The sequence below is a fragment of the Castor canadensis genome, chromosome 18 (genome assembly GCF_047511655.1).
Source record: "Castor canadensis chromosome 18, mCasCan1.hap1v2, whole genome shotgun sequence".
NCBI lineage: Eukaryota > Metazoa > Chordata > Mammalia > Rodentia > Castoridae > Castor > Castor canadensis.
Window position 1 is genome coordinate 45,752,161 of NC_133403.1, and position 25,290 is coordinate 45,777,450.

General features: G+C 52.4%; 1 protein-coding gene across 6 annotated transcripts in view; it reads right to left on the reverse strand.

Annotated features, from left to right (window-relative positions):
- The window catches only part of Rimbp2 (RIMS binding protein 2), a 190,529-nt gene that overhangs the window by 106,477 nt on the left and 58,762 nt on the right, over window positions 1–25,290 (reverse strand). The window lies entirely within an intron of this gene.

Sequence of the window (25,290 nt, forward strand, 5' to 3'; positions counted from 1 at the left end):
AGACAACTGCATAATTGAGGTAGGTTAGGACCAGACTTGTCTAACACACACTTGGGAAATAACAACGCCAAAAAAGATAATGCTTAAAACAAAAATGAGGGCATTTATGTCCACAGAGTTGCACTAAAATATGACCCCAGGGCTCGCTCACACAGCCAGGTCCTAGTCTCATAGCAACCCACCTGTCGCTTCTGCCAGTGTAACATGGAGGACAGTGGACAAGTCAGTGGTAAAGGGATCACAGCAGTTCTTTGTCTGCACCGATCCCTGGAACTTGTCAGCATGGTGGGATTGTGCACACCCAGGCTGACAGGGCCATGTGCTCTGTCCGAGGCGCTGACCAAAAGGCAGGGTCATGCCATTGGTGTCTGTAGCTCAGTGGTAGAGCGCTTGCCTGGCAAGGCCCTGGGTTCCAGCCCCAGCATCACAAGTAATAAAATGCAACTCTCAACTTGTCCAGAGTCCCTGGTGAGAACCAGCTCCGACTCAGAGAAAAATAAAAGGCAGTGTGTTCACGTAGCTCCACTGACAGGAGGCACTTCTTAAACATCTGACGTTAATCTGAACAGAATGGACACTTTCTGATGCCTCTCTGTGCCAGCTGCCGTGTAAACAAGGCACCCAGATTTTCTTGGGAACACTTACAGCAACCCTGTAGGACAGATCTCATTATCATTCTGACTTTAATAGGTAGAATTTGACCAATGTGAGATAGCTACCAAGTGGCGATTCTGAGATTTGAACAAAAACCTGTCTCCACGTGAGAATGGGGAAGCTGCTCAGTTAGCAGAGGATCTAAGAATTCCCAACTTCTGGGGTCACAGTAAACACCCCAAGGAGGAAAGGCAATGACATTCTTTCTTACACCCCACAAACATATATTATGGACCACCGGTGTCCCAGTTTGGGGTATGCACAGGTGGCACCTGTTGACTGGTTATCTTGGGGAGCAGTGAGTCAAGTAGAGATAAGAAGAGGAAGTAAATATAACAGCAAAGGATGGGCAGTGACAGACATGGGGATGTGTGCCACCATGTCCAGTCATGAGCTCCAGTACCAGTCACCACCCTGTGACCTTGGTTTCCTCAAACCTACTCCCCTCCTGGGGACTTTCTGAGCCTAGAGGACATTATCTGGACTGAAGGCTTGCCGTCATGCCTCACACACAGTGGTGCCCAGAAGTTATGAGCATTCTGTCTTGGGGGCCCTCCCGAGATCCTCCGGAACAGGTGAGAAGGACTGGGAACTGTGAGTGAAACCTCACGTGTGTGGTCAGGAGAACGGATACAGCCCACAGCCCTCCTAAAGTGACCCCATGACTTTCCTCTCATGACTCAATGGACCTGGATTAGGCTTAAGGATCTAGACCACAAACAAGAGCAGCTGACCACAAAGGCTTTGTTAAACATCGTTCTTATTTAGTCGTTTAATAAATGCTTAAATTCACTGATCATGTGCTGTTCTTAAAATTCCAGAAACACTGATTCATGCAAAGCCTGTGATGCTGGGGTGATTGTTACCCATTTTGTGGAGAGGAAACTGAGGCAGATCAAGCTCAATGGCTTCATCCTGAAAGGCCAAGCAAGGGAAAGGGATTATTTCCCACAGGCCATGGTAGGCTCTGGCCATGGCAGAAAAGACCAACACAAGAGCCAGGCTGGGCTTCCCATGGCACACCGCCCACTTCCCTGGACACAAATGACCTTTGGTGGTCATATTTGAGCCTCGAGGTTTCTTCCACGTAATGAACGCACGGACCATAAACACACCCGCTGCCTCCACGCGGAGGCACAGCTCTGATTGTTACGGAAAAGCACGCCGTGCCACTAACAAAAGTGTGCGTGTATCGTTTCTCGGGGGAAAAGAAATGCAAATGTCTTACAAATCTAAAAATAAGCCCTCTCTGGAGCGGTGGCTATTCAACAAGATCCCCTCTGATTTACAGCAGCCATTATTATCATGGTTTTTATGACTTTGGCCTTGGAAAGCATTCTGCCTAACCCAGCCACGTGAACCAGAAGAGCGAGGGCATGAGAGACCTTGAAAATAACACTCCGTGTCTGGCAAAACTTAATCGCCATCAGGTGCCATTTGGAGCAATAATCAGAAAAGGCCACCGTGCCGGCTCCCAGGGATTCGCTTTTAGGAGCCAGGCTTGCGGTCCAGACACAAAGAGGAAGCGATGCCCTCCAGATCCTCTGTGGTTGTCACGGCAACCTCATGGCTCAGCAGGTGCTCCTCCCTGCCCGGGGCTCTGGGAGGAGGAGTGAAAAGAATCAGAATCGCAGCGGGTGTGTTGGATGCTGTTGTGGGGGTGGGCGGTGGGCCACACCTGCACCTGTTCTTTGTGGTCCAGGGTCGAGCAGACTTCTTCTCTTTGCAATCACACCATGGCAGGCCTGCTGGCTGCACACCCAGTTTACCTGGATCCTCGTTAACAGTGAAGGACTAAGGGGGTAACATGACCCAGCCTCGTCTGCCAGAGGCTTGTGTAGGATCTCCAGGGCACAGGGCAGTTTCCAGGAGCCCTGGGGACCTGAGACCATTCTGTTCGCCACCATTTATCTCTGACCAATGACTAGAACTTAGGACGCAGGGCCAATCAGGGTGCAGTCTGGGAACAGACTCGACCAGAATGCAGAAGGTTGAAGGAGGAATGGTTTAGAAGGATGTGGACTGAGTTCAAGTCCAAGCAGAGATGCCCAGGTGAGCCACTGAGCAACTGTGGGAAATGATTACAACCCTGAGCCTGGCAGGATGAGGGAGGAGCTGGGGCTCAACTGAGTGCAGTAGCCGTGGGAAGATGCAGCTTCCAGAAATATGGCTGCCGGGAGGAAAGGAGAGAAGGATTTCTTATGCCAGACTACAACAGCACCCCACCGACTGAGCCCACTGGAGGACAGAGAGCAGGAGCCTGGTGTGAGGGTCCACAGAATCAGCCCTCCGGGCATAGGAAAGGCAGGGAGCCTGGGCGCAAGGCACAGACCCCTGTCATCATGTCAGATCGCTGCCATACACACAATGGGAAATCCCACTTATCTCCTGAATTTTGTCCCCACCTTCAAATTCACATGAAGTACTGACCCCCAGGCCCCCAGAATGTGACCTTGTTCAGAAATAGGGTCCTTGCGGGGATAACTCGTGAAGATGAAGTCCTATTCGAGTGGGTGAGCTCTGATCCAATACAGCTGACGTCCTTATAAAAAGGGGACATTTGGATGCCCACAATTGCATAGAGAGAGCATCCTGTGAAGACAGAGGCAGATCCGGGTGACACCTCTACAAGCTAGCAGCCACCAGATGCTACGAGAGAGGCCTGGAGCAGACATTGCTCAGAGCCTCTGCAGGATCCGATCATGTCCACACCTTGACCTTGAACTTGCAGCTCCCAGGACAGAAACTCTGCATAAGCCACCATTCGAGGTCCTTTACCACAGCAGTCTTTGGAGATGCAGCCAGGTCTGCCACCACTGCGTGAGTGGCCCTGGAAGCAGGGTCCCACACGGGGATGAGCTGGGAGACAGATCACCCCAGGAACAGAGCTCCCTTTCAGACACTCACAGCCCCAGGTGACATTACCTACAAATCCATGGCAGACCTACGAGCCATGGCAGATGCGTGGCCCCAGAGCAGCTGTGCCTGAACTCCTGACCTGAAGATACAAGGGGTAGGTGTCCTTCAGAGTCCCTGATTTGGGGTAACTTATTACATGTCAGGAGACAACAGATCCAGCTATCTTGGGAGGATGGTAATGTAATTTTTAGAACCCCTTTCCCCACCTTGGTCTATCCATGGATAAACTGCCTCCCTCCAGTTCCCAACTCTGCCTTTGGAACTGGCTTTAAGCAGGTCATTTAAACTGTGACTCAGTTTCTCCATCTGCAAAGCGAGAGTGGCCAGAGCATCTGCCTCAGGGTCGTGGAAACACATGGTGTGGATGGTGCTCCAAACAGCCTGGCACGAGCAACTGCCCGGTGATTTTCAGCCTGTTATCCTTCTGACTGTTGTGACACCCCCCAACCCCAGCAAGGAAACAAAGCAACAATAACAACACCGGGCCACCTGCACACTGCTCAGCTGACCCAGCCCAGCCGGGCCTCCCTCTTTGTCTCTCAGAAAAATTCTTTAATAACACAGCGGCCATCAGCACGCAGAGAAGTCGGAAAACAAACGCTTTCACAGTTGTGATGGGTTTGGACAGCTGGGATCATAATATTTTGTGATCACCAACCAACACACCTCTCTCCACAAACAAATACAGCTGCCGGGCAGGGCCGAGCTCCTCCTTCCTGAAAAGGAGGAGGGACTTCCCTCCTCAGTGACCATGGCAGACACAAGTCCTCTACCTGAGCCAGGACAGGGCACCTGAGCACACAGAGAAGCTTGGCCCTGACTCCAAGGGCTGAGGAAGAAGAAGCAGGGTTAACTCTGCAGGGAGAACCATGGAGGCGGAGACGAGGCAGTCCCTGCTGGGCTGGGTTCTCAGTAAAGAGTAGGTGCCCCCTTTTTCCAAGGGCAGGTACCTAAGCAGTGCCCCTAAAGAGTCCACAGGGGTGAGCATCAGCTGGTGGGAAGGAAGATGCTGGCCTCTAAGGTCCAGGGCGATCTGCGCTTGTAACAAGCCTCTACATGGATACTTGTCCTAGTGAAAGTGTGTTGGTGGCGTGGACTGCTGACAGAAGACATTTGCCAGATAACTTGTCATGAAAGTGAAATGACCAAACAGGCCAGAACCTGACCGTCTCTTAGTCACAATTCCCAGCACTGAGGGCAGCTGGGAGTGCAACCAGCACAGCCCGGGACACCTGATTACACGAGGTCTTCCATGTTCTCAACTCCAGGAGGCTGCAGCATGGAGTGAGGGGGCTGGCCTGGAGGCTACACCACCTTGAAGGAAGAAAATAAAATCCCAGTCCAAATACAGCACAGCCAGATGGTCCTGAGTGAGTTGCTCACAGCTCAACGCCTCTGCTTTTCAACTGTCGAAGGTGCGAGGGCTTCCTGGAGGCGGTGCACAGACGACCTACTCAGAGTGCTCAGTGGGAAGCCTCAGACATGACTGCTCTGTTCCCCAGTTCACGGAGAGAAAAACGGAGGCTTCTACAGAGGACATAACTCTCTCTTGGCAAACAGCTGGTAACCAGCATGCTGGAACTGAGATGCAACCGGTGCAAAACCCCGAGCTGTGTTTCTTATGAGAGGCCAGATTTACGACTCCCACAAGCGAGGTTTATGGCGGGTGGATTTCTGCCTTCCCCTCTCCCTCCAGTATGCTTTGGATTCCCAGCCCCCATTCTCACAAATCACCACCCCTTACCCTGAGCTTTGCTCGGAGAGGAGGACGCATTGAATCAGGTGCTTTGCCTGGATAATTCCTTTGCCTTGGGGCCTCCCATGCACCATAGGCCTCCACCCACTGGAAACCAGGAGTACCCTGCACAGCAGCAGTGAGCACCAGAGCTGGCCGAGAGCCCTCTGTGCAGATCTGGCCCCATTTGAGAACGTGGGTCTATGCCATCTTCCTCCATCCAGACACAGCCCCGTTCCTTCCACCAGCCACCTGCTCCTTCTATGAACCGCGTTAATGAACTCCGTGGGTGATTTGTAAATCACACCGACTAAACCACGTAATCCTACTTCCAAGAGCCCATACTGCATGTCCTGTAACCATGTGTGATGGGTTGATCATTCCGGGACCCCCACACTCATGTCCCCCAGAACCTCAGGCTGTAGCATTCCTGGCGACGGGATTAGCTAAGCTGGGATGAGGCCATGCTAGGGGAGGGTGACGCTGACCTCTTTGAAGGAGGTGATTCGGACACACAGAACCACACACGGGGGAACGCAGGTGAAGATGGGTACAGAGATCAGGTGGTGCTCTGCAAGCCAAGGACCACCAAAGTGCCAGCAGCCAGCAATGCTGGACCAGGAGGAAGGTCTGGACCTGATTCCCCCTCCCAGCTCTCAGAAGGAGCTGCCCAGCTACCTCCTTGACCTCGGTCTTTTGTGAAGAATGTGAGACAAGCCAGGTGCTGGTGGCTCACAAGACCCTTCTGTTAGGTCTCAGCTTGACATCACTCGGGCCATCTTAAACTCTGCTGGAGCCTAGAGTTGTTTGGCTCCTGTAGAGATGGGCTTCCACGGGCAATGCCTTAGTTTCCCAACACCTTTGCCAGAACACAAGACCTAGCTCCTTGACCACCCCCAGAAGCTACTATTCTTACCATCGGCCCCTGACTGAGATGCCCTGTTTCCCAGAGCCTGTACCAGGACACAAGTTTCCTTGACTACCCCTAGCAATGGACAATGGACAAGTCACTATGGAAAATCCTCCCCACCCTTCACCAGGTCCCTCCTCTCCTATAACCCCTGGTCTGTAAGCTGCAGTGGGCTCTGGGTCTCTTGCTGGAGACCCCATCTGAAGGTTTCTTCTGTATAAACTTGTGCTGACTATTCTGACAGACAGCACCAACTGTCCGTCTCTCCGTGCTTTTCAGTCTAACACCTATCTCAAAAGAGAAAAAAAAAAAAAACCCATCACCAAAAAAAAAGCTGGTGGAGTGGCTCAAGTGGTAAGAGCGCCTGCCTTACAAACGTGAGGTCCTGAGTTCAAACCCCAGTGCCACCACCACCCCCCTGCCAAAGAAAAGAACTGTCAGACAACACATTCGATCCAGGAAGCCACCACACTTGTTTCCACAGCCCCAGGAAGCTGACTCAGACAGGCATCTACTTCCCCAGACCTGGCCCTTTCAGGTGTGTCAGCTTCCATGTCTCAAATCAAGAGCTGACTCAACTTACCCAGGGGAGCCAGGCCTAGGTCCCTGTGATCAAAATAAACAGCTATCCTCAGACACAGTGGACAGGAACAAGCAGTCCACACCTGGGCAGCCCTCTCTTGCCAACAGCAGGAGTTCTTAAGCCTCTTCTGGGGCAGAGGTCTGGGCTGAGCCTCCTGTGGAATCAGCTGTGATTTGGCTAACGAATCTCACACAGAATACAGAGTTGTTTTAATCCCTTCCTTCCCGCCAGTCATTGCATCTCAAATCCCACTCTCAGCTGAAGGATGGACTTTGCCAAGTTAATAAAAAGGGGGTCCAGAGGCAGTGGGCCTCTGGTTTCAGCCCCCACACTCCCGCACACCTCATGCCCCACATCTGTGGAACAGGCTCTGAACTTTGTCTGATTTTTTTGGCAGTACTGGGGTTTGAACTCAGAGCCTCACACTTGCTAGGCAGGCGCTCTACTACTTGAGCCACTTCACCAGCCCTTTTTTGGGTTGGGTATTTTTTGAGATTGGGTCTCATGAGTTATTTGCCTGGGTTGGCTTTGAACTGCAGTCCTCCTGATCTCTGCCTCCTGAGTAGCCAGGATTACAGGTGTGAGTCACTGCGCCCAACTCTTTTAGTAAAAATTTTTTTCTAATGGTTTTAATAATGCACATTCACTGTAGAAAATTTTTAAGTATAGAAAAGGACAAAAGAAGATGACAGGAAAACTAGCAAACTCTACAAAACCGGTGGTCCCTTTGATCTATGGAGTAAAGCACCAGACACACGGGTAAGGGTAACATCAGTTTTTAAGCCTTGTTAAATCTTACTTGATTGACTTTTTTTTAACAGTAGTGGGGTTTGAACTCAGGGCCTCGGGCTTGCGAGGCAGGTGGCCAGGCTTCAGGAATGGCTGGATCCAGGGACTCCGCCCTGTGAGAGCCTTGCTTCTATTGTCTTCTGTGTACCACACATGTGCTCAGGCTGGAAGTGCATGGGTTCAATGGAGCTAGTCGTACATGCTTGACAGAATCAAAGGGAAGGGGGGAGAAAACAGGAGGGGGCGCTGCTGAATTTTAGGAAGACCCAATTTACAGGCCACCTGCATCCCTCTCCTCGCCTCTCAGTGACTGGAGTTGGATCAAATCCTCAACCCCTGCTATAGGCCGAGGCTGCCTCTAAAACCAAAGGAATTCACCCCAAGTACAGTGGGGTCCAGGAAAGAGGTGGATACGGCTTTGTGCGGCTGTGTTGGGCAGGGATGGACCTAGCAGCCAGGGACCTGTCCATGGTGAAGGAGGTCACTTGTCACAATTCCACTGGCCGCTCTCAAGAGTGACAGGAGTTTGAAAATCCCTGAGCTCGGAAAAGCTCGGGTGCATTTGATCCGATCCGAAGTGAAGCCTCTGACAGCTGGGCTGGTGCGACTGATGGCCGGGTGTGGACAGCTTTCACCTCGGGTGATCTCATCTCTCGTGGTGACGATGGAGTTGGGAGCTGGGGGCCCGCTGGCACCACACAGAGCGCATCTGCCGACATCCTGTCATCCGGGTTGGGCTGGGCGTCTAAGAGGCTTTTCAAAAACCATTTGAGAACGTGAAGCGTGAGTGACACAGGAGGACCGCCCTGTCACTTTCAGTTTTTTCAATGTCCCTTAAAGCAGCCTGTGTTTCTCTTCCACAGATAAACGGATCACAAGGCGCCTGGCACACGTTCTTCGCCCTCCTGGGCCCGAGCTGAGTCCAGTTCAAGGTTAAAACCTGATCGCGTGGACGCCAAGTTGACTCAACCGCGGAGTGAGAGCGAGGATGAGGTGACACACCTGCAGGTCGGTGGCATCGACTTCCCAGAGCAAAGGTTGTAGTGGGGAGAAGTGGGATGCTCCTCCAGTTGTTAACGAAGCCTTCCGAGCCACCAGCAGAGACTGTGACACTGAGACACGAAAGCGGCCACTTGTACCTGAGACCACACTCGGGAGCCGTTGTTTTTAATGCATGGACAGATCCACTCATGGCCGGAGCCGGAGGGGTTTACTGACCCTCGAGCCCAGCCAGCGTGCAAGCCAAGTCCCACGGCTCTCAGCCGGGTGCAGGTGTCTTCCTCTGCACGACTGTCACAGCCCAGCTCAGCAGACCGGGCGGTCCTTTTACACTGCACGTCAGCCTGCATGGTTCTCCCATCAGTCCCGCACATCGCTTTCCGTTTGGATCATGTTAAAAAGCCAAAGCCTTTACTTCACCAGCCCTTCCAGGCCCCGCAGTCTGACAGCTCTGCCCCGGTTTGTTCCTACTTTTCCCTTTTGCTTACTCTGCAACACCCCTGGCCGTCTCTGCCCCCGGGCCTTTGCACCGCCTGCCTCTCTCTGTCTCCACTCGACTGCCTCCGACCTCCATCGTTGTTCTCTCCTCACTGAGGTAGCCCTGCCTCCTTTTGAAAAATCTCAAACTTCCCTCCATCGTCTCCCTCCAGCACCCTTAGTGTTACCCTTTTTCCAAAGCACTACCCACTTAAACATGCTATATTTTTTACTTTAATAACACTTTAAATGTGTGACAGTCACATGACATAGAAGTGGCCATTTTAGAGCGGACGATTTGCTGGCAATGACCACATATGGCTAACAAGCACCTCTGAAGGTGCTTCTGTCCCTAGTTCTGTGGAAGCTACAGAGAACACGTGGTATGTCCTCGACTGGGAGGACTTTTTAAGTCATTCAGATTTAAAAAGAAGGAAATTCTGCCACTCACAGTGCCGTGGGTGGACCTGGAAGGCCTGTTTTCCGTGCAGTCAGTGGGCAGAAGGACAGAGTTGCCCCCAGGGCATCTGGAGCAACCAGAGCTGCAGCAGGAGGCAGGACAAGGGTGGCTCTGGGGACAGGAAATGGGAGTTGACATTGGCCACCAGGGTCTCCCTCCCACCCGTGTTAGTTAAGCTTCTCTTGGTTGTAAGCGACCAAAACAGACTCTGGCTATCTTAAGGTGAAAGGCAAATTTACAGGAAGGGTAGTGGGGTCTCAGCCAAACCACCTGACGAGAGGGAACCCGGGGACCCAGGGACTCGGCACCACAGAGAAAGAGTCTTCTCACCAGAGTCGCTCAAGTCAGACCCCAGACGCCTGCTTCCTCTGCTTTTGGTTCTAAGCAGTGAATTCCCAGGAGCCAGAATCAAACGGCCCCAGCTGGATCCACGGTGACCCTGCCCGGGTCAGCCCCTGACAGTGGGTATGGCGTCCACAGACTCTGCAGCCCATCCTGGAGAGCGGGAATCCCGTGAGCAGAAGTGCACCCCTTTGGTCCTGATTTCTAACAGCTGGTTGGAGATGCCACCTTCCCTCAGGAAACACCGTCAAGGTGGAGAGACGGTGCTGCAGCCCCCAGGCTCTGATGGTGATCACACCAACAGAGCCTTCTGCAAACCCAACCTGGGGGCGTCTTCCCAGGTGTCAGAACACCTAGCTTGGGGGCATCTGTTGAAAACACTTCTGGTCCCACCCAGACCACCTTGGTAAACGATTCCAAGAGTCCTGTTCCACGAGCTCTTTCTTCCAGCCAGGTCCCCATGGGGAGAGTCACCTGGGTGCACAGAGGGGCGTCGGCAGAATCTAACACTGTTCTGGACAATGGAGCTATTCCCAGTAAGGACAGACATTCTTAGACTTGTCCCTCCAGTGACACACGGCCACTGTTGGCACCTGAACCATTTATTAATAGTGAGAACATCTATGCCATTGACTTCCTAGGTGACCCCCAGGTCGGTCCCTGTGTACCTTTAGGAGGCTTCAGTCCCAGCCATGTGCCCTTACTGAAGTCATGCCCAATGGGGAAGCCCTGGGCAACTGGCGGCTGCTGACTGGACATGCCAACTCCTCAGAACCCTGGAACCTTACCTGGATCTGCCCATACCACTACCTGAGACTGGGTGACCTTGGTCATGACCTAAAGGACATGCATCTGACACATGCATCAGAAATGTCCAGAGAAGAGCAAAGCCTCGAACACACAGAGATCCAGCCAGACCTTGAGACAGCTGTCCCTTCCTTCAGCCTCCAACTCCAAGTACTTGTGTGTCCTGTTGATGTGACAAAGCCACGTACCCTAAAACCAGTAGTGCCGAATTTGGACAAACTCCAGTCTGTGTAATGGGCCTGGAAGGCCTGGCTCTTGTTACTTAAATAAAGAACTCGCTGAAGAGCAATTTTGCTGTGCATCAATTCGTTTCACACACAGCTTTGGGGGGAAGATCAACACCGTGTCAGCCTGGAAAGGACTGGTTAGTGATTCCTCAACTCCAGCTCTGTGGGATGAGCACCCAGGCTTGCCTGTTGGGAACTCCCACCCTTCTCTTCTCTTCTTTCCCGGTGACTCAGTAAAACCTGAGCATATAAAGCAGAGAGAGGAAGATTCAGAAAGGAAGACAATGTCAGCACACTGAAGCCTGAGGAGGGGCAGCATAGATCAAGAGACATCAGAATGGGACAATGACAAAGGGTCCCTGGCTACCGTGCCAGCTCCAGCAGCCCCTCTCTGCAACTCCAGGACAGATGCTCTGTCCTCTCCAGGTCCTCCTCTATGGCACAGGGGCTCCACAGTCACACCAATCAAGTCACAGCCAGCTTTACATGAGAAGGGAGCTCGTGCCCTTCCTCAAATCTGGTGCCTGACACACCGTCACTGTCACAATGATCTCTGGGAACAGTCACCAAGAGCCACAAAATAAATGTAGTAACAGCCACTAAGCAGGTGCAGGAGCCAAGTGTTGTTTTTATTTTTTTAAGCTGGTGGGAAAAGCAATGATCAACCTGTGAGTTCTCACTGGATCCCGCTAGGCCCTGGCTGATACCCAGGGGGCTGAGATACAGAAATGGGGTGTGTGCCTCACCCCAGGCCTGAACTGAGAAAAATTCCATTTATAATACAATGGACTGCAGGCAGGCTTCACACTGGAGGAGGACACCTGATCCATGAAACGAGGGGGCATGAGATCTAGAAAAGGAGGGAGTAGGGGAGAGAAAGGGGGCAGGGAGGGAGGAAGGGGTTTAGAGAGAGCAAGGAGAGAGAGGGGACAGACGGGGAGGAAGAGGGAGGAGAGAGAGGAGAGAAAGGAGGGAGACAGGAGAGAGGGGATTGGGAATGGAGAAGGGAATGGAGAGGGGGAGCGAGAGGAGGAGAGAGAGGGAGGCGAGAGAACAGAAAGAAGAGAGAGGGAGGGGAGGAAAGGAGAGGAAGAGAGAGAGGAGGAGGAAAAGGAGGGGGAAGAAGAGGAAGAGAAGAGAAGAAGGAAGAGGAGGGAGGGCCAGTGAGCAGATGAAAGGCAATTTGTGTTCAGGGGAAGAGCATCGCACCCACAAAAGACATGGCTCAAATACGACAGGAAAGCCACTAGAAACTGCAGCTTCTGTGCCCCACAGGCTTGTGGTCTCAGCAGATTGGTCCCCAACCCTGGAAGGCCTGGACTCCTGAACCCCAGTCCCCGGAGCAGCTCAGCTGGCAGAAGCAACGTGACATCTCAGTGCTGAGTGGGTTTTTTTTTTTTGGGGGGGGGTTGTGCAGTGCCCCTGGCATGTGTGCACACTGCGTGTGCTGGGGACAAAGCAATCACCTGAGAAAGGGAACGGAGCCAAAGCGCGCTTGTCCTCCCGGCCAAGTGTCCCGCTGGGTCTGGAAGGCAGCAAGCTGGCAGGCAAGAGCAACAGTGGGAGCTCTTTAGCGAAGCTGCTGGAAGCAGCCGGCAGAGCCGCCCGGGCATATGTGCCTGCTGCAGGTCCTAAGCGAGTCACACCAGGAGCGAGGTTGCAGCCAGCAGGTGCGGGGCCTGCAGCAAAGCCCTTTACCAGGACAACAGCCCACCCGGTGGCTCGGGCGGGAGGGGGAGCGCGGCCTTGGCGACAGGTGATAGACATGACCTTCACTCGGGAAAGGTAACGCGGAGGAAGGAAAGCCCGGCTCCGTGGAGGTGTGGAGCTTGGAATGGGCTACACCATCTGGTGAGCCCCGTCCCACCCTCCAAAGCACAGGCCACCGTCTGGGGCTCACGTCCAGGTCCCTCTGCTCACGGTGTGACCTGCAGTATGTCACACTCTGGCTCTCTGTGTGCCCTATGTTTTCCCATCTGTACAATGGAGCAGTGCTGCACCTGAGTCTCTGGGTGGTGGCAGCTTTGATTCATATATTTGGCTGTCTAAGAATGATGACTGGGAAGAAGCAATGGTTGCTGTTGTCACCATCCCTTTACAGTCACTACTCAAAATGCCTACAGGTGCCATGAGGGGCACACGATATCCCACGTGTTCCCCCCCACCCCTGCGTTGTCTGCCTCCTTTGAAAGCCCGTCCTTCCCACCCTCACTCAAACATCTTCCCTAAAAAGAGATGGCGAGTCTGTGAGGTGATAGGGATGCAGGTGACACGACCTGGGTGACATGCCATGGTCACCTCGTAGTGTGCGTGGGTATCGAAGCATGCCGTGCTTGGTAAGTACCCACGCCGTTTCATTTGTCACTCATCCCTCTGTAGAGGGGAGGTGAAACTGCCCTCAGAGCCACACCTGCGCTCATCCCTTAAGCCACTGTCCGCAGCAGCACTTTTTGGCAGATCCTTTGCATCACTCGCCAGTCACACAAACAAGAAGGCGAGGCTGGACTGGCTGGGCAGCGTGTGCAGGAGGTCACAGCTGGGGTGGCACCAGGGCTGGTCACATCTATTGGGCTCTGTGGCTTCCTGTTCCCGCCTCCACCTGCCTGCCATCCTCCCAGCTCATTCTGCATCCTGTTGGCACAGCCATCTTTCTAAAGTGTCACCTGGATGTCTCTCCTATGCTCAAGTACACTCAACAGCTCCCAGCTGCCAGCAGTACAAAAGGAAACAACAAAAGACATTCGAATTACCGATAAGCACACAAAACGCTCTTACTCTAAAAATTCAAAGGAGGGGTGCATTCCCATCAGATACGCACAGATTTCCACATGGGGCCATACCGAGTGCTGACCCCACTCCCCCACGCCACTTTGCCCTGCCTTATCTACCCAACCTCCCCTGTCCTACATCTGCGGCCACACCTGCAGCCACGCTCAGCCATGTTCTGTGGCCCTAGCCAGAACATTTCTTAACATTTTTTCCATTTCTTAAACTTCAATCTGGCCACAGGGCCTTTGCCCGGGCCTGCCCCTCTGCCTGCAGGCTCCTCCCCAGACCTGGCTCCTGGCTGGCTCTTGACACACACTCACCATGCAAATGCCACCTTCTCAAAGAGGCCTCGGTCCCCACCGGACACTCAGCCCCTCATCTCTGTCACTCTCTGTCCTATCATTCAGTGTCCATCACAAGCTGAAGCCACAGTCCACAGACCACCTGAATTCCCGGGGCTGATGCAGCAGGAATTCCCAGCCATGCAAGTCTTACAAGTGACGCCCAAGGCAGTGTCAGATCCCACGTTTCACTGTTCAGTGTGTGAGTATTTCTGTAATGGGCTGTGAACAGATTCAAAAAGATTTTTGAATGAAATAATCATTTTCTACAAGAGAATCCTATTTTCTGGCTTCTCTGTAAAATCACAAGATGGGGCAACCCTAAGTCAATAAAACTCAGCTGGTGCTGGGCAAGCTAGGGTGGCCTGCTGTCCCCAGAACTGGCACTAATTCTTTCACACCTCGCTTAATTTGCTCCTTTCAGTTCTTGACCCACTGGGCCCCAAAGCCTCTGAGTTTAGAACCCCCAGAAGGGTCAACTAGAAACGACAGAAGGAGAAGAGCGTGGAGTGGCTTGCTGCTCCTCTGTGGCTGATCGCCTGCTTTCTGACAAGCGTTTTGGAGGCAGTCATAAAACAATGGCAAGTACTTCCCACAGCGAACCAGGAAACGCCCAGCAGCCGTCTCTCCTGCAAGACCACTGTGTTTCTTAGCTTTCAGCCTGGGGGTGAAGAGTTGGGGAGGGGGCAGCTCCCCACAGCTCCCCGCACACACTGCTCAGCACAAGATGACTCCCTTCCATCCTCCTTCCGTCCCACGCCATCTGGCAGGTCCCTCCTGTCCAGAGTTCCTGACTCCACAGCCCTCACGACTCCTGATCCAGTGGCCATTCTCAACCTTGCCACCTAGTCTTCCACTGCTCCGTCTAAAATGCCCCTCCTCTCCAGCCCACCATGCACCAACTCTGCAACCTCCGAAACCCAACCCGGGTCCTGCCTCCTCCAGAAGTCTTCCTTCCCCGTCTCAGCCCTTCTCCCACTCTGTGTGTCCCAACCTTCAATAAGGGGGTGCATGGCACCCTTAAAAACATCTTTATCTAAATCAACTCAGTTTCTTGTAATGTCTTGTCAGATAAACTCACTTTACCCACTGAAATGCAGAGCCGGCATCATCCCCTCTAAATACTAACTACAAGCAAAACCGACTGGTGTCACATCTTAGCCAAACCCACTGTCTGCCCCAGCACTGCACCACCAAGGGACCTGGCCTTGACACAGCCGGTAGAGACATGTGGACCAGCCAGAGAGACCTTCTCATTGCCACATTCAGAGACCCCAGGTGGCTAGAAAGGGGGCCATCTGATTCAATATCCCACAAAGCATTTGGGGACACACTAAAGTAGAGTATGTTTATTTTCCCACCCAACATAAACGTTCTGTCCCCTTTTAACTTACAACTTTATTTTCTTTGGCAGCACTGGGGTTTGAACTCGGGACCTCACACTTGCTAAGCAGGTGCTCTACCACTTGAGCCACGCCCCCCCCAGCCCTTTTTTGCTTTTGTTATTTTTCAGATAGGGTCTCGTGTTCTTGACAAGGGCTAACCTTGGACCACCTTCCTCCTACCTATGGCTCTTGAATAGCTGGGATTAAAGATAGGAGTCGCCACCAGACCTGGCTTGTTGGTTGAGATGGGGTCTTGATAACTTTTTGCCTGGGCTGACTTTGAATTGAGATCCTCCCAATGTCTGCCTCCTGAGTAGCTGGGATTACAGATATGAGACGCCATGGCCGGTCTAAATCTATGAATGTCTTGTGTACTTGCTGCGTGACAAGGGTCTCTACAGCTGCCCTGTGGATGTGTGAAGGCGACGCACAGTGGAGTTCACAGAAGATATTCAGTGGGCGTTTTATTAAACTAGTGACCCAAACATGATTAAAATTCTCCTCTGCTACCTGCAGGCCCCGGAGGGATTTGCAATGATAGAATCAGGATTTTCTTCTGAAATTGATCCTCCTGGACTTTTGTGCAAAGCACAAAAAGAGAGATTGGAAGATTGCCCTCTGCCCTCCGCCTCTGTGAGAATGTTGGTGGCTCCATGGAGCCCAGGACCTCACTGTGAGGCCACGACAGAGTTACCCAAACCCAGGCCCTGGCCTCAATGCCAATTCACAAATAATGAGAGCAGGGTTTTTGAGGAAAAAGAAAGGTTTACTGTTCATCAAAGAGCCCACCTTTCAAAGCTCCATCATCCCACTTCTGAGGGAAAATGTCTGCTTTTTAAGGGGCGCTCAGGTGCTCAGTTTGAGTACTGACGAAATGCATGTCCCAGAATGGGTGCTGGCCCTGGTCCTCCAGGTGTCTGGACATCACATCCCTGAAGTTCCTGGCTGACAGGTTTGCTTCTTTGGTCATCAGAGAGGGCAAAGGGGGAGAAAATGGCCTGGCTTAATTGAAAAGTAAAGAATTTTCAACCTTGGGATCTCCCGCATGCAGGCAAAGAGGGGGAAAAGACCAGCTTGATTAACAAGTACAGCAAACTGGCCAGCAGGCAAGCTGGCTACACCAAACGTTTCTCCCTTTTGTGGTCCTGGTTACATTTTCCCCACTATCGATTTGTTCCTTCCATTTCTTTGGGGGAAAAAGTTGTCACGATCATCTGTTTCCTGCCTTCAGTTAATTCCCGGCCCCAAGTAAGGAGTCAGTGTTCCTCAGCAAAAGCAGGTTTTAAGCCCTTTACACCAGGATCGATGCAGAACAGTGACCCCTTCCGGGAAAACCCTGACCCCCCTAGCAAGGCCACCTGGCCTCAGAACCACACGTTCATATATGCACACGCTTCTTGTTTCTGTTCTGCTTTGCTTTCTGCCGAAATGAGTAGAAATAGACTCGTTTTTTAAAGGGAGGAAGCTAGTTCTTGGCAGAAAGGTTCATCTATCCACTCAGTGAGTCATTTTCCTTTCTGCAAAGAGACCCTGGTTTCTCCTCAGGCTCCTCAGCAGTTTCAGCTGCAGGACCTGGCAGCTCAGGGACAGGGACAGGGCTGGCACCTGGGCTTCCAGCTAGCTTAGCTCTCTCCAGACACCACTTGCTCTGGCTGGGAACGCTCCTGCCTGTGAACTCTGCTGTGAACCGGGGTGATCAGCCATGCCGGCTTGGCTGGGATGGAGGAGGTCCCCTAGATGAAGCACTCTTAGTGCAAAGGCTACAGAAGTCACAGGTAAACCTGGAGAAGCAGCCCCACCGTGCACACGTCGTGCTCCGGCCTGCACAGGGGACTTCCACCTGCATGGCCTGTGCCCTGCAGTCCAGGTTCTTGCCCTGTCTTCCTGCCTTTAAGACCTCCACACCCATTGCTCCTGGAGCTTCTGGGGGGTCAGACCCTGCATCTTCCTCAGATTTCCCCTTGCACATGGCGAGGATCCCTCAGTAAAAAGCTGCAAGCCGACTGCTAGCTCGCTTCCCCCAGTTGCACAGCATCCTGTAAAGCCTTCCCATTTTCATGGGTTCAGGGTTTCGCACGGCACAATCAGGCCTTTGGCCCATGAGGGGTGTGTTTCGGTGTGGGATCTGGAGAAGGGATGTAATACGGGAGTCTTCAAATCAGCGAGTCAGGTGCTGGCCTGGTTCTGTCACCCACGATGCTGTGCTTCAACACAGAGGATTCCAGGTGCTGAGGGCTTAAGTGCAGTTGTGGTCACCCAGCCCTGAACCCACAAAGATGCCAGGTGCCGTGGTGGGTACCTGGCCTGGGCGGGTCCTGTCTTAACCCCCTTTCATCAGCAAGGAGCCCGAAGCAGAGAGGGTCAAGTCAGTTCCCTGGGTCCACCACAGCACCTGAGTCCCAGCCCAGCCCTGCTGAGGCTGAATCTGAGGGGCCCAGTCCTCCCCCAACCCTTTCCTAAGCAGACACAAGTCCAGGAAGCTCTGGTTTGAGGACTCCGCCAGACGCCACCCTGATGGTGGGTGCAGGAGCGGAATCGACCCAAGCTGTCTCATTCCAGACCCCGGGTGCGCACGGCTGCGCTGTGCTCCTGCACGCCTTCCCTTAGAAGCACGTGACTGTGGCTGGGTTGTGGCTTGCCACTGAGGTGCTTGTCTGACATGCATGAGGCTGTGGGTTCCATCCTCAACACTAGAGAGAGAGAGAGAGAGAGAGAGAGGGAGAGAGAGGGAGAGAGAGGAAGGAAGGAAGGAGGGAGGGAAGGAGGAAAAGAGGCAGGGAGGGAGGAAGAGAGGGAGGGAGGCAGAAAAGGAGAGAGAAAAAAGGAGAAAGGGAGAGAGGGAGGGAAAAAGAGAGCAAAGGAAAGGAGAAGAAAAATCACAGAAGCCACAACAGTGTAAATGTATGAACCAATAATAACAAAATGGTAGCGACCCCTGCCTGGTGCTTGACATGTGTCCAGAAGTGTCCTCACACTGCTGTCCCCCACTTGTCCTTCCTTACACTCCTGTCAGGCAGGCTCACTTGCCACTTCCTAGTCACAGAGGAGAGAACAAAGGCTCAGTGAGGTTCAAACACACAGCAAGCATGGGCAGAGTCTGGGTGCCCACACAGCTGGCCAGCATGCCTCCTGGGGGGACTCCGGGGTTCATGAGAGACGGGGGGAGGGGAACACACAGGGTCCTGCTGCACTGCATGTGGGGAAGGAAGCTAGGGAGGAGCTGAGAGCCCCAGGCTCCTCCAGGCTTCTCCATGAGGAAACTGACCCATCGATTGCTATGTGACAATTCACGGTGTTGACAACATGTCTGGGCCTTTGAAGCGGGAGGGGGCCTGGGGCTGGGTGTAGCTCAGTAGAACAGCTCTTGTTAGCATGACCATGACAGAGGCGGATGTCCACTTCAGAGCTATCTGTACAACCCAGGCTGAGGACCCCAGCCCTCTGTCGATGACAAAGTGCACACTTGCTCCTGGCTAGCTGTCCCCTTCCCTGGAGATGATCCAGTCACTGGTGAGGAAGAGGCCACGCGGCCTGGACCAGGCACAGGCCAGGAGCTCCCTGCTCTCTCTCCTCCACCCCTCAGGACCGAGCAGAAAAATAAGTCCAGCAAAGTCCTGGTCTCTCACCCACGCCAAGTCCTCCTGCAACCCACACTCAGCAGCACCAAGCATGCATTCTCTTGCTGGAGAAAATGATAAAGATCTCATGATAAAGATGACAGCTGAGGCTGGAGACGTGACAGGTTTCCATTGCGCAGAGGTGCTGGGTGCAGCTGGTCTGTGCCGGGAGCAGCTGAGAACTCCAGTCTTCTCGGGAACCTTCTAATTTGCTCACTGATACTTTTGAAGCAAGGTGTTTTATAAAATCACCAGCAAGGGCTGGGATTGGAAGAGCTGGGCTCCTGACCCAGCCTGACGCTTTCTGTTATGTAGTTGCTAAGCCAATTCAGGAGCAAACAGGGCTGAACAGATGACTGACCGAGCCACGTGGAGAAAAGGGGCGCACTCCCAGGACCCAGGTCTTCTCAAGGGCGTGCACGTTAGTGGAGTCTGCACATGGGCACACTTCTCCTTCTCCCGTGACGTGTGGCCAAAACACTCTGCAAACCAACTCTCCCCAAAGTAGCAGAGTCACAGATGTAAACCATCTTCCATCTCAGTTTGGGGTGAGAAGGTGATGTCCCACGCAAAGGAAGTCGACTCACCGTTGCCCAGTAAGACAACAACAACAAAAAAACAGCAACAGTAGCTCACACCATGTCAGGCGCTTTTCAACAATGCACCTGTGGTATTCGTGTCTTTACACCCTAGCTACCCTACGTGGTAGGCTGTGGGAGGTCCCATGAGCTGCAGAAAGCACAGCCACACAAACTCATCCACCCAAAGGCACACACCTAGTTGGGCTTGACCCCAGAAGCCCAGCACTGAACTCTGTTCTCACAGCAACCAGAGGAAACAGCCGCCCACAGCCATCCAGGCCCAAAGCCTCACCAGCATCCCTCAGCTAAACTCAGTCTATTAAAATTTCATCTTTAACAAATGCTGCCAATTGCCTGGAATAATTAACAGCTGCAATTGTTTTGACGGTGGCAGAGAACCCGTGCTCCAGACAGATGTGCAGGTCCACACGCTGCGGGGAGGGAAAGGAACACTACCCTGCAGACTTCCCCAAGATGGCGCTCCTGGTGCCAAGGAGCCAGAAGGCCCTGTGTCAGGAAGGAAGACACAGGGTGGACGGTGTGGTGTTCTCCAACACAGACAGGGATGTTCAGTTTGTACTTTCATGCCTCCTCTTTCTGGAGATCACCTACCTATCATCCAGCCAAGTCCTTCCTGGGTTTTCCTCTCAAGAGTACTAAGTATCCGTGCAAAGACTTGCACGTGTTTGTAGCATGAGTATTTGTAACAACCAAAAGCTGAAAACCATCCAAGTGTCTACGTACAGTGGAGGTTTAAGCGGTTGTGGTTGTCTATAAATGGAACACCGCTCACATGAAACCATGGAAATGCACCATCGAGAAGCAGAGAGCGCAGACCGAGGCTGCCTGACGATGGGGCCACAAGGAGGCCAAACAGACACAGAGCTGCGCTCGCCAGTACCGGGTACATTCACCTTCCTGGCTGAGTCACAGTTTCCAGGGCGTCTACCCAGGTTGATGCTTCTCAGAATCTACCTTTAGACGTGTACTCAACAAACTGACTGCTTAATGATTTATTTTTGAAGCCAGAAGGAGTGGAATCACGCGTGATTTGAAGAAGGGAATTTGAGTGTTCACAGAGCTCACTGTGGAAACCCTGAGAGGTCTGTAGGTAGCTGTTAGACAGCTGTCCATCTGAACACTCACGTCACAGGAAGCCAGCAGATGGCAGCGCCCTGATGCAGCCACATGGGGAAATCGCCACCTGTTTCTGGTCCTCAAGCCCCGCCCACAACTCTACAAATCGACCATCTCCTCAAAATCCCAGCAGAGACTGGTTCGCTTCCCGCCAGGACCCTGACTTCTGACTCCTTCACTCTACTCAACTCATGGTGGACGGTCAGTGCACCAAGGAAGGGGATTAGGATCTGTGAGCCCTCTCGTTGTCAAGGCCAAGTCTCCGTGCGGTTAGCCAATCTGAAGGACCACTAGTCACCATCACGGTCACAAGAAACCAGACTTAATCCAGACCACCAGGACTCTTGGCTGTGTGAAACTGGACCGACCCCATCAGCTGCCTAAAACCCACAAGGCCAGACACTCAGGGGCGGGAGGGGCTCAGCCAGGACAAAGGCCACCGGCTGGAAAATGTGATTATCTCTGTTATTTCTTGCTGGATTGGCAGTGGCTGGGTTGAGGTACATCCATCATGCTCAAAAGCCAGTTACGTCCATGGATTAAAAATTAATTTACTGCCCAGCCTGGCTTCCAGCTTGAAGCCCTAATTGAGTTTGTTGCGGCCACGGTGCCGAGCTCCAAGGCATAATTTAGCCCAGGCAACAGACCTCAGTGTTTGGGGAGAGGCTTATGAGCTCTGTAATGCAATTAGCTTCCAGCACACATGGAACTTCTATCTCTGCAGTCTCCCTGAATCCATCTCGGCTTCTTTCTGCATCCATAACTACAAATAGACTTATCGATCCACTTCTTCAAAGACAACCTCAACCACACTGAGGCTCAACAGAGATAGGAGCATTTCATTCATTTCTTGCTGAGAAAGACACTCTTCAGAGATGCACATTAATTAAATTAAATGTTTAATTGAGCAGCTATAGTTTATTTGTTGGGCAAGTGCACATGGCATAATCCCTACGGAAGTTATTTACGGTCATCTTTTTAAGTAAATGGAAGCCTCTCTTTATTACACCCCCTGTTGTCTCTGGCCACAAAAGGTTTCCAGAGATTTCTTTCTTTTTTTAAGACATTTTTATGACCAGGCAGAGATTGGGAAGATAGAGGTTTGAGGCCAGCCAGGACAAAAAGTTAGCAAGATTTCATTTCAACAAGCATGGTGGTTCACTCTTGTAAGCCCAGCTATGTGGGAGGTGAAGGTAGGAAGGAGAAGGAAGGAGAATCTGAGGATGGCCAGGCAAAAACTCAAGACCCCATCTGAAAAGTAACTAAAGCAAAAAAAAGACCGGAGGCATGGTCCAAGTGGTCGTGTCTACCTAGCAAGCACGAGGCCCCAAGTTCAAACCCCAAACATTTCCAGGTGCCAGTGGCTCACGCCTGTAATCCCAGCTACTCAGGAGGCAGAGATCAGGAGGATCGAGGTTCAAAGCCAGCCTGGGCAAACAGTTCTTGAGACCCTGTCTTGAAAACACCCATCACCAAAAAGAGCTAGTGGAGTGGCTCAAGGTGTAGGGTCCCGAGTTAAAATCCCAGTACTACAAAAAAACAAGCCTTAACCCTGCTAAGCACGAAGACATACTAAGCTGGCATTCATTTTGCTCACCTCACCCTTTCAAGATGAGGACATGGAGACCCTTGTGCCACCTCTCTAGACAACCTGGCCTACCTGTGTCATATCAGCCCTAAAATTCTAAAGGGGCTTTCAGCGTCTTGGACTGGGCTGGTCACACCAGACCCACGCTCCATTGTGAGGACATGTCTGCCAGCGCCTCTCCCGTTCCGAGGAGCCTCCTTGATTTGCAAGCCAGTTAGGAAGCACTCATCCAAGGAACAAGGCCGTCCCAGGCACCCCTACACCAGGGGCTACACCCAAAGGTGCTGTGCCCACCTCCTGGGCGCTGCTGGCAGGGCTGCCCTGGCTTCTCTTATACTCTTTGTGGCTTTGACCTCCGTGTGTGCAAATAACAGCCATGACAGAATTAAATGCGCAGGTGCCATGGCCGTGCAGTGGCCACGAGAGAGCTTTGTCTGTAGCACCGTCCTCCAATTTATGGTTCCTGAGTAGCTGAGATTATAGGTGTGAGCCACTGTGCTCCTGGCTATAATTACGCTTGATAACTATGAGAACTTGAGACTTCACCAGACAAGTGGAGAAGGGAATGTTTCTCATTCACAATGGTTTGCAAACGCTAGGAGGGGTCAGTTCCCATCAGACACGCACAGACTTCACGTGGCGTCATACTGAGTGCTGACGGGTGTGCGTGGGGAAGACCCTCGTTGCACAGTGGCGAGGGAATGTGGATGGTCCACCTGCTGGAGGTGACTGGGTGTCACTACTGGACTGAAAGTGCGTACCCTGCACCCAGTGACCAGATGGACACCCACATGTGCTCAGGGAGGCTTGTGCCCATCACAGAAAGAAAGGAAAACCCAGTAAAGGAAAAGTGATCAACCCAAGTCCGTCTCAGAGAGGACAGCAGAGTCTTGAATTCCCGCGGGACTGGGGTGGACAGCATTGCCCGGAACTCGCCATCTATTTCTGGAAGGGATGGACACATGGTTATATATATATATATATATCTCAAAAACTTCTCAAGCTTTTAAATACACTAATAATACAATGGTGGGGTGAGTATTGAAGAAGATTCCATGAATTCAGGAGGAATGTAGCCTTGTTTATAATATTTATTTCTGGAGGGCGACATGGACAACTTGTGGCAAGGTGTGGCCACTTGGAGAGGTAAGGTAAAAGGCACGGCCCCAGCCCCACGCAGAAAGCCTGGGATCCTGGTCCAATAAAGATAACCAGGTTTGAATTCTCCTGGAGATTACCTAAAAATTGAATATGAGCTATTATACAATATTGGGGAATCATTGTCGATGTTTAGGCGAGGTATGGTGGTCATGTAGGAGATAATCCTGTTTTAAAATGACGCACGATGAAGTATTTGAAGCAGTTCAGTAAAAAAGGATGATGATGGTAATGAAGTAGACGATAGATGGACGACAAATAGATAACTGATCGATGACAGGCAATTGATAGGTGAGAGGCCATTAGACGATAGATACATAGATAGATAGATGACTGATCAATGATTGACAAGTGATAGGTGAGTAGATAGGTAGGTAGGTAGAAAGACAAGTAGAATGACAGGTAGAAGATACATGACAGACAGAAGACAAACAGGCAGGCAGATGACAGATGTGACCACAGTTTTGAATGACTGAGCCTCCATGGTGTATATGGGTAGGCTCATTGTTCTATGCTTTCGATTGCTCTTGGTTTTCAAAGTTCTTCTTAAGAAAAAGTTTGGAGCTGGATACAGAGGCACAGCTGTAATCCCAGCACTGGAGAGGCTGAGGCAGGAGGATCTCAGGTTCAAGACCAGCCTAAGCTGCACAGTGAGACTCTCTCAAAACAGCAACAAAGTTGAAAAGGAAAGGCTAACGTGTAACCTTTCGAAAGCGTAAACAGTAAAAATAACAACAGGCAAAGATGGGTAGTAACTATCCTTTCCATGCCTGGCCACCCCACCCACTAGGCACTTGTGGCCATTTCTCTGTCCAGCGGGCATCTGACTCAGAGTCTGATGTCTCCAAAGATGCAATGAGATCAGCTCACCGGGGTTTCAAGCCAAGATCCTCAGGGAAATGCCTGACCCCACACTTCCCTTCACAGGCCAGGATGCAGACGGCCAGAGGGAAGAAGCAAGTGGACACCGAGTACAGCCTCCAGGGGCCTGGACTCAGCCTAGGGCCACCAACTCAGGCTCAGCTGCCCTCCACCAGCCCCCACTTAGAGATGCAGAAGCAGCCAGCCTCCAGGAAGCGCATTTCCTCCCCATTTCCCAGGCTCTGCCCTGACGTCCCCTGTCAGTGCTAGGGCAGCCTTCTCCTCTGTGCACGGGGCTGTCCCTCCCTCCGTCTCTCTGGCTGCAGCCTGTGACACACAGCGTGTGGCAGTGCCTAGTCCTTCGTCACAGCCGCCCAGCCTTCAGGCTTCATTCATCATCTGTGCTCCTTCTGGACCTTACCAGAGCTGTTCTGGGTGCGAGTGCGGCCTTCACTGTGACACACATCACGACTGCTCCCTGTACTACTGCGAGGGCATCTTCTGAAGCAGGACCCTGCTGTCACCTTGCTGTGCACAGCACTGATTCAGAGTCCCTCATCTGCAACCACAGCCAACCCCTTCTCAACAGCTCTGTCCCAGTCCAGGGGAACACGGAGAGTGAAGTCTTGTGTTCTTGTTCAAGATAGCACCGAGTGTGGCATTATGAAGAGTGCAGCCTTGGCCAGGAGGACACAGGCGGGTGCCCGCCCACTGCCTGTGAGCCGTCACCCAAACTCTGAGATGGGGCAAGTTCCCCATTCTTCAGGGAGCCGTGGAGAGAAGACTGGAGGCGCACTTGTCTCTTTGCAAGATGGAAGTTGGGGACACTGTAACAGCTGCCTTTGTCACCTGAGACGGCTGCCAGCCTGGCACCCAAGTGAGAGCAAGCCAGCGCAGCCTCGAGATTGGGAGCATGGCACAGTTTGATCCTGTATGTGGCCACACGTCTGG